This window comes from Mus caroli, unplaced genomic scaffold (genome assembly GCF_978045245.1).
Source record: "Mus caroli unplaced genomic scaffold, Mus_caroli_1 scaffold_15, whole genome shotgun sequence".
NCBI classification, from domain to species: domain Eukaryota; kingdom Metazoa; phylum Chordata; class Mammalia; order Rodentia; family Muridae; genus Mus; species Mus caroli.
In genome coordinates this window covers 49,017,279-49,025,888 of record NW_028227270.1, presented here as the reverse complement: position 1 = coordinate 49,025,888, position 8,610 = coordinate 49,017,279, and the positions used below count along the sequence as shown (strand labels likewise).

Sequence of the window (8,610 nt, the reverse complement as noted above, 5' to 3'; positions counted from 1 at the left end):
CTGAAAGGACCCAGATATAGCTCTCTCTTGTGAAACTATGCCGGGGCCAAACAAACACAGAAGTGGATGCTCACTTTCAGCTATTGGATGGATCACAGGGCTCCCAACGGAGAAGCTAGAGAAAGTACCCAAGGAGCTAAAGGGATCTGCAACCCTATAGTTGGAACAACATGATGAACTAACCAGTACCCCGGAGCTCTTGTCTCTAGCTGCATATGTATCAAAAGATGGCCTAGTTGGCCATCACTGGAAAGAGAGGCCCATTGGACTTGCAAACTTTATATGCCCCAATACAGGGGAATGCCAGGGCCAAAAGAATGGGAATGGGTGGGTAGGGAAGTGGAGGGGGGTATGGGGGACTTTTGTGATAGCATTGGAAATATAATTGAGGAAAATACATAATGAAAAATAAATAAATAAATAAATAAATAAATAAATAAATAAATAAAAAGTTTTTGTCTTACAAATTGTTCTGCAATCCAACTATCCAACAGCTTGGAAAAGAACATTTAGAAAACAAAAGCCAATGTAAAAGGACAACTACAATTGCCCAGGTTTGATATGGCTCAGATTTTACAGCTTTCTTACTGCATCATCTATGCCAGAGAGCTGTTCCTTCAGCTGGCTCCATTGTTCCATGTTTAAAGAAATACCTTTTCTCCCTGGTTTCATTTCGCCTGCTGAGTCCATCCAATATTCTCTAATATCAATTAGAATTTTTCCTTTAAATTCTTGAACACTGATATTTCTCTTCTTTCCAACGTGGGACATGTTATCATCTCTGCTGCTGCTGCTCTGCTTGGATGATGCCAGAGCTCTAGAAGTCTCACCAGGCTTTTGCTTCTTCAAGGGTTTCTCTGGGACAACTTGCTTTTTCCTCTTTAACTTTTTTCAACTTCACTGTCTGAAGAGCTTGAAAAGACAAGTTCCTTTGATTTAGGCATTACTCCACTCCAGCCAATCAACAGCCTCTAGCTAGCTGATTTGCTCCGGTCTGACGGAATTCCAGTATTTAGATTTAATTCCAACCTCAAAATATTTGACATAAACCTATCTTTTCTGTTCTGTATATTCTACATTTTAAACAGGACATTTTGTCTAGTTCTCCAACTCCAAGTATATATTTCTTCCAAAGGATTAAGCTTCAAATCTAATCAGGAACCAGTTATTTGAACATCCATGCCACTATGACAGATAGTTCAGTATTATAGCTCAAATGTCTCAAAGGTAAGGTCATATACACCTTTTCTACCTTAAACAGCACTTTCTATTTCTATGAATGCTAAGCCAGCAGCCAAGAAACTGCCAGCACAACACCAGCTTGATTCCTCTATGTCCTGCAACCGACGTCAGTAGAGTCTTCAGCAATAAGGTCTTAGCCATCTGGTCCTGGATGGTAACCAAGATCAACAACGGCATATAGTCTTTATTATTTGGGGAGGTATCTGAACGCCCAACATCAGGATTTTTATTTGAAAAGAAAATGTGACTCTAGGAGCAGCATTAACCAATCATGTAGGGTACATCTGTTTCAACTTCCTTCCTGTTTCCTCAAATTTTTTACATTTATTTATTTATTTGTGTGTATGGATGGATGAGGGTCTATGAATGCCACCATGAGCTTGTGGAGATTAGAGGACGACTTGAGAAAGTCAGTTCTGCCCTTGCATGTGGATTCCAGAGATGGAAGGGTGGCTCTCAAGCTCTGTGGCAAGTGTACCTGCAAAGCCATTTTGTCAAAACCCTTTTTTTAAATTTTAGATAAAAAAATTTTGAGTACCTTACAAAGTAGTAGTTGCCTATACCTGTTTCATATTTGTTTGAACCCGCCTCTCTGATCTGTGTCCCCTGCCCTCCTATCATGACACTTAGTCTCTCCTCCCCTAGAAACACCTCCTTCAGAACTTCACTGTCATGTCCTCTATTTGCTTCCTGTCATCTATTGACGCTCACTTAAACACACCTGCAAGTGTGTGAGAGAACACACATTGTTTGTCTTTCTGGGTCTAGGTTACCACATTTTTATAAAAGCTCATGACTGAGAAGGTCATTGGCCTTATAGTGAAGTATGTTGCTGACCTTTTATCAAGTGGGCATGTAGTTTACTATGTAATAAATATTTACATTTTATCCACAGCTAGGAACGCCCTCAGCTTTGGTTAGAAGATCCTTTGGAAAGTGGGTGGCAGTCAAATCAAGAACCCATAACTGGCCAAAGCGCTGACAGTAATGACTGTTGGATGAGTTGTAGTGAATGGGAGGAACATCTACGTTACTCCCTCTGAAACCCTGGGAACATCTTAGAAGATGGGGTGGAAGAGCTATGGAAACCCAAAGATGGAGAGAATGGTGGGGTTCTGTTTTCTGGATATGGCGTGGCTGTTGCAATCATGAGCATACCACAAATGAAAAGAAGAAAGAAGGAAAGACAGGAAAGGAAGGAAAAGAAAAAAAAAGGAAGAGATAAAGGGAGGAGCATGAGGATAGGAGAGATAACAGATGGGGATAAGGAAGTAGAGGTGCAAGTGAGGAGCATGAGAGAGGGTAGAGGTGAATACAATCGCCTTGTATTGCATGCAAGTATGGTGTTGTCAAAGATTACTGTGATGGTTTGTGTATGCTTGGCCCAAGGAATGGCACTATTAGAAGGTGTGGCCTTGTTGGAGTAGGTGTGTGTCTGTGGTCGTGAGATTTAAGACCCTTATCCTAGCTGCCTGAAAGTCAAAATTTTGCAACCAGCCTTCAGATGAAGATGTAGAACTTTCAGGTCCTCCTGTACCATGCCTACCTTGATGCTGCCATGCTCCCACCTTGATGATAAGCCAGCCTCAATTAAATATTGTTTTTATAAGACTTGCCTTGGTCATGGTGTCTGTTCACAGCAGTAAAACCCTAAATTAGACAATCACAAAAAAAACCCTTATATTTCCAAAAGTCATCTTGAAAGCATATCATGTTCTACATTCTTGAAACTGGACAAAAAAAGACGTCCAAGTCTTTTAACCACAGGAGCTGTCAGGTCCATACACTGCCCTTTAAGCGTCTAAGATACAAACAGTTCATTTGCTTTTCCTGAGTTTGTGAAATGGACCCATAGCCTCTTATAAGGGCTGGTTCAAAAAATCCCAGGTTCCCTTGAATGCATTTCCTTGGGACTGAGAAACATGACTGGGTTACTGGTACAATAGATAGTGACAGAGCCTATAAGCAATGGTCAGTACTATCAGTCTAACACTGCTCTCCCCTCTTTGGCACAAGTATGTACCCTATTTTTCTGGACCACCATGGTCTTTCTAGAGCTGTTGTTACTTTAAAGCATGCAGTGGGCAGTGTTGGAGTCATATACAAATGCCATTTTATTTTCCCTCAGACTTGCCAGAGTCTGAAGCCTATCTGCTACAAAATAAACCACTTGACCTTGGATTAATAAAACTACAGATAGGTATGAATGTCACAATAAACACTTTCATGCTAGTCTGCGTTCTGGGATACTCCACAATTCACAGCACCGGGTACATTTCTCTTTAGATTTGTCAACATCATGCTCCTGCCTTCGAAAGCTGCCCCTGAGCTTGCAAAGTCTCTGAAGCCAGGAGCAATGGTAATGGTATGGAATCGTCTCTCCTACATTCTGCATGCCTGTCGGAAAGATCCAGGCCAGGATTAAGATTCCTTTTGTGAGGTTTTCTTGAACTTTCAAACCTGAAGTAATATGTTCAAAATCACCATTCTCTTTCTTGAGATTTAATTGGTCACCAGAAGCTAATATCGCTTTTTCTCCTACACCCCATGGGTTAACATCTTGTTGAAAAGCCTTGAATCAAAAAATGAAACAAAACAATAATCTCAATTCAGAGAACCTCTGTGCAATGTCTTTGAACACATGAGAGATAAATTGTGTTAACTCTTGTGGTGGTTTGAATATGCTTGGCCTAGGGAGTGGCACTATTATAAGGTGTGGCCTTGTTGTATTAGGTGTGGCCTTGTCAGATGAAGTGCATCACTGTGGGTATGGGCTTTAGGACCCTCTCCTAGTTGCCTAGATGCCAGTCTTCTCCTAACAGCCTTCAAATGAAGATGTAGAACTTTCAGGTCCACCTGTATCATGCCTGCCTGAATGCTGCCATGCTCCTGATAGATGATAATGGACTGAGCTTCTGAACCTGTAAGCCAGCCCCAATTACATGTTGTCCTTATAAGACTTTGGTCATGGAGTCTGTTCACAGCAATGGACACTCTAAATACGACAACCCTTTAAGGAGCTAGTTCTGTGGATCTAGGTATCCAGTCAGTCACCTACACAACACAAAGGGATATGCCAAACACGCCTCACTGATGCCAAAGGTTGGATGAAAAGGAAGCAGGAGCCAGAGGAAGGGATGAGAATCTTTACTTTTCGAATCTAGAGGTGAGCAAGGGCTGGCCAGAGAATTCCCACCACTCACTGTAGGTTCACTGTCTGACATGGACTGGCATTCTGATTTATCTGCCAAACCTGAACCCTGACCAAAGTGCCCACATGCTGTGCAGAGGTTGCAAACACAGAAGGAGCTTCACACCATCGAGGAAGTTCCTGGATCAGAGCTGTCCAGTAAAACTCCGACTCCGATGAGGAAGAAACAGTCATATTATTAATTATCCCTGTCCAACTTACGCTGGCCCTGCCATGCAGCTAAAACTGAATTAGACTGACAGATGCCCTCACTCTGTCTCCTTGGTATTTCAGCAGCCACTTTTAGCTTTCCGGTATTGAGGGAAAACCCCTGTGGGGAAGCTCTCATAGGAAACAGGATTACATTGTCTTAATGCCGAGAAAAAGAAAATATTTGACTTGGTGGCTTATTTTGTGGGAGTTGTTGTCTCACAGGAAAAAGGAAGCCCCAGGGTTGGACATGAACCCACTAAGGAGGATCCATTCCAGTCAGGCTGCCTTAGAGACTGAGGGAGAACTGAGGCTTCATTGCAGCAAACATCACAATGATCTGTTATGCTGCCAGTCAGATTGACAGACAGCTTAGCAGCCAGAGATTTGAGCTGTCCTGCTAATTCCTCTGCCCACCAAAGACACAAGTCGATTCTAATTGTCATGTGTCATAAAGCACCAGTTAGTCCCACAAACAAACCACTAAAGGACACCGTGGTTAGGATGCAATGCATCCTGGAACATTCTCACTTGGGTGAAACATGAAGATCTTAAGGCAAATCTGGAGAGAGAAAGATTCCACCTGGTTGTTACTTGAATTTCAGGAAAGGCACCCAGAGACAAGGACTGATAGTCAAACATTTCTGAACCACTCTGTGTCCCATAAACTCTGCAAGCAGCTGATGAGCTCCTGGTATTGGGAGATAGACCCTCCCGATATGTTTTTGCTTCATCCATCTTTTATTGTGACACTTCCTGCCATCTGCATTTTGACTAATGAGCCTTTTTATTTTCATTTCTTATTAATGTTATTGTAAAATCCTCATTTATTTTCATTTGCGTGGAAGCGATATGTCACAACACTCTGCGAGACAGAAATGTGCAGGGTGAGAGAACTGATTCAATTTGCGTCTTTTGAGGCAAAAGAATTACTACACAGACATCTCTAGCAGATGTTTCCACCTTCCTCTGATGCTCCAGCCTCCACTATGCTGAAATCTTCCCTTCAGCTCAAAGATGCCCCACACCAGAAGATTCTCTCTCTGCATGTAGCATGGATTTTTCATGACTTCGGAAAAAGTATCCAGGAATAGTATCTACAGAAGCACACATCATGACTATGCTTTGTGCCCTAAAGGTCATGAAACTTGGAAATGGAGACCTTGTCTCTCAGAGAGGAGTAGCTCATCAATTGACTTCTGGAACAGGATTCTCCAAGGTTAATTGCCCTCTGAACAGAGCTTTTGTCAGCGACCCATCAGCCCTTGCTTACCCTAAAGGCAGGAAGACATGGGCAGGCCTATAAAGCCTTCAACAGTACACTGACCAGTCACTCTTGCCCTGGCCATTCATTAGCAGCTCCTCTGAAAGACAGCTGTGCAAGAACAAAATGAAGACTGAAGCAAAGCCTGCCCAGGTAGAATCTGAGAAGAATGTGAAAAGGAAAGCAAGGAGCTGAGAGCTTCAGCTCAGTCTCCCGCTCTTAGCAGATATCCCACTTGGGGATCATGGACTCTCTCCACCACTTACTTCCCACTGAGTGGCCCTTTCTTCATCTATGGTCTTCTCTATTATATTCAAGTATGGTGCATTCCAGGCTCCAACCATCCAATTTCTCCTCCTAAGAGGAGTGGAGGATAGTGCTAGGGATGTCTGGACCTTAGCCGTAGTGCTTCCTTAACCATAAGGAGGTGCCTGAAGTAGACCCTCTCAGAGACTTCTCTCTGACACATTGGCAAAGCTCCAAAGTTGGATGATCCTAGGACCCTATGTCTCCAGACTCCCAGGTTTCAATGCCTCAGAGCTGCAGATACAGAGCCAACAGGTCCCAGCATCCATATTTATGCACGTTGGCAGACAAGGTGAATCCTGGGTCCCATGGCCCTGGCTCTCCTCTCATATGGTTCACTGAGTCTCAATCAGGAAGTCAGTTGCTGCTCTGAAACAGGATCTGAGTTCCGTTCTGAACCTTGGGTTTTAGCATTGCTTGTTAAAAATCACTGTCTCCTCTAATAGTCACATGATGACTTAGTGACTGACTTTCCTGCCAATGCTGTTAAGACTGTAGCTACTTTTCCCTGATGGACACAAACTGGCATCCTCTCAGTCACTTTCCTGGAACCCTCAACCATGCATAAGCTCCAAGCAAAGCACCTAAGGTCAGACATGTTGTCTGAGATCCCATATTGACTCACTTATTGTAGTCAGAGCTCCAGGTCACAAAGGAGGCATCCCAGCTGGGATGAGGAAGCTTGAGGGAAAGGTTTTGCTTTGGCCTATTACCAATGAGTCCCTATGAGATCTCTCCAAACCTTAGGAGTGATGGAGATCTCACATGATCTTCTACACATACACATGTTATCCACCATCACACCAATCAAGACAAAGGATCAAATATCCTCCCATGGTTCTGTTATATACACCTCTCTATCACACTTTTTATCCATCTTTGATGGTGAATAACACTGAGCAGGCTCTTGCAGCAAATAGAAATGGAAGAGTGTAAAACTTTACTAAAAAAACACAGTCAAAATTCACTGCAGCTAGGGTTCACTGACAAGACATCTGGGTGAGGCTGACACAGAGCATCAGCGGTATCTCTTAGTGGATGGTCCTGAGTCCCTGGCATGGAAGTCCCAAGATACTGAGTTGAGGCTCTCAATGTCATCCTAACATTTTGTGCTTAGGGCCTATCTCTATTTTTTTAAGTAAATACTGTGTGTGTGTGTGTGTGTGTGTGTGTGTGTGTGTGTGTGTGTGTGTATATATATATATATATATATATATATATATATATAAAACATATATACTTCAGCATATATATATATATAAAACATGTATACTTCAGCATCACATATCATATATATATATATATATATATATGTGTGTGTGTGTGTGTGTGTGTGTGTGTGTGTGTGTGTGTGCTTATTGAGTGTCTGTGTGTTTGTATGTGAATGTATGTATATGTGTGTGTATGTGACTGTATGAGTGTGAGTGCTTGTGTGAGTGTAAGAGACAGTTTATGTGTGATGAATGATGCTGAAAGACAGATATGCTTTGCTAATCCTAAAACTCAAGCTGAGGTCAAAGTCCTATAGAAATGGCCAGAGATCAGAGAAATCCCAGCCTGAGGCCAAGACTGGACTCTGAGAAGATACTCGGATACTCTGAGACCATCACAAAGAAGACCTTGCCGTGGTGGGCAACCAAAGCCTGGAACACTGACACCAGAGGCCACGTGTCCAATGTCACAGAGTGCTAGTGCCTCAGTCCTCCTTATCATAAGTGTACCTCACCTCAACCCCCACCTCTGATGACTTCCTCGGAAGCTCAGCTCTGGACTGAAGACTTAAAGCCTTACAGTGAACCGACTTGGAGACTCCTACTTCAGCATGCTTTTCTGATTCATCCGTAACAAAGTCTGTGAAGGAGGCGGCAGGATTGATTCTGCAGAAGAGAAAGTCTTGGCAAGAACTGGAAGCAGGAACTGGGGTTTTCTGGGGAGAAGAAGCTGCCAGATCCTGACATGCACAAGGCAGAAAGCAAGTTAAACACTTTGGCCATGCTCATGAACTCATTTCTCCTTAATGTTTACTTTTGTGGGCTGACCTGAGGTGAACACCTGTCTGTCACAGAGTTCTCCCGGTTTGAGGACAAATTCTGCATGGCCCTGGGCCTGAATGCCAACTTTTATGATCCTTACCAGCATTTCAGTTCAGGTGATTGTTAAAGTATGCCCAGAGAAAGCAAGCTGAGTGAGATTCACCCCAGACTGGAGACAGAGCATGCTCAGTGAGATCCCTATACCTTGGGCAGTTGGTCGTGGGCTTCCTACACTCAAAATCCAGATGACCCACAGAGGCCTTTTGTGCCCCACTGTATATCAGTCTAACAATAGGGAATGAGATTCTCTCCATCTCTACCCTACTCAGCACCTGCCCTCTTGGCATTCAGGTAAACAAAGGCAC

General features: G+C 43.1%; 1 pseudogene; it reads right to left on the bottom strand.

Annotated features, from left to right (window-relative positions):
• Positions 1 to 573: 573 nt before the first annotated feature.
• LOC110307536 (activated RNA polymerase II transcriptional coactivator p15 pseudogene) lies at positions 574 to 944 on the bottom strand (annotated as a pseudogene).
• Between the last annotated feature and the right edge of the window lie 7,666 nt (positions 945 to 8,610).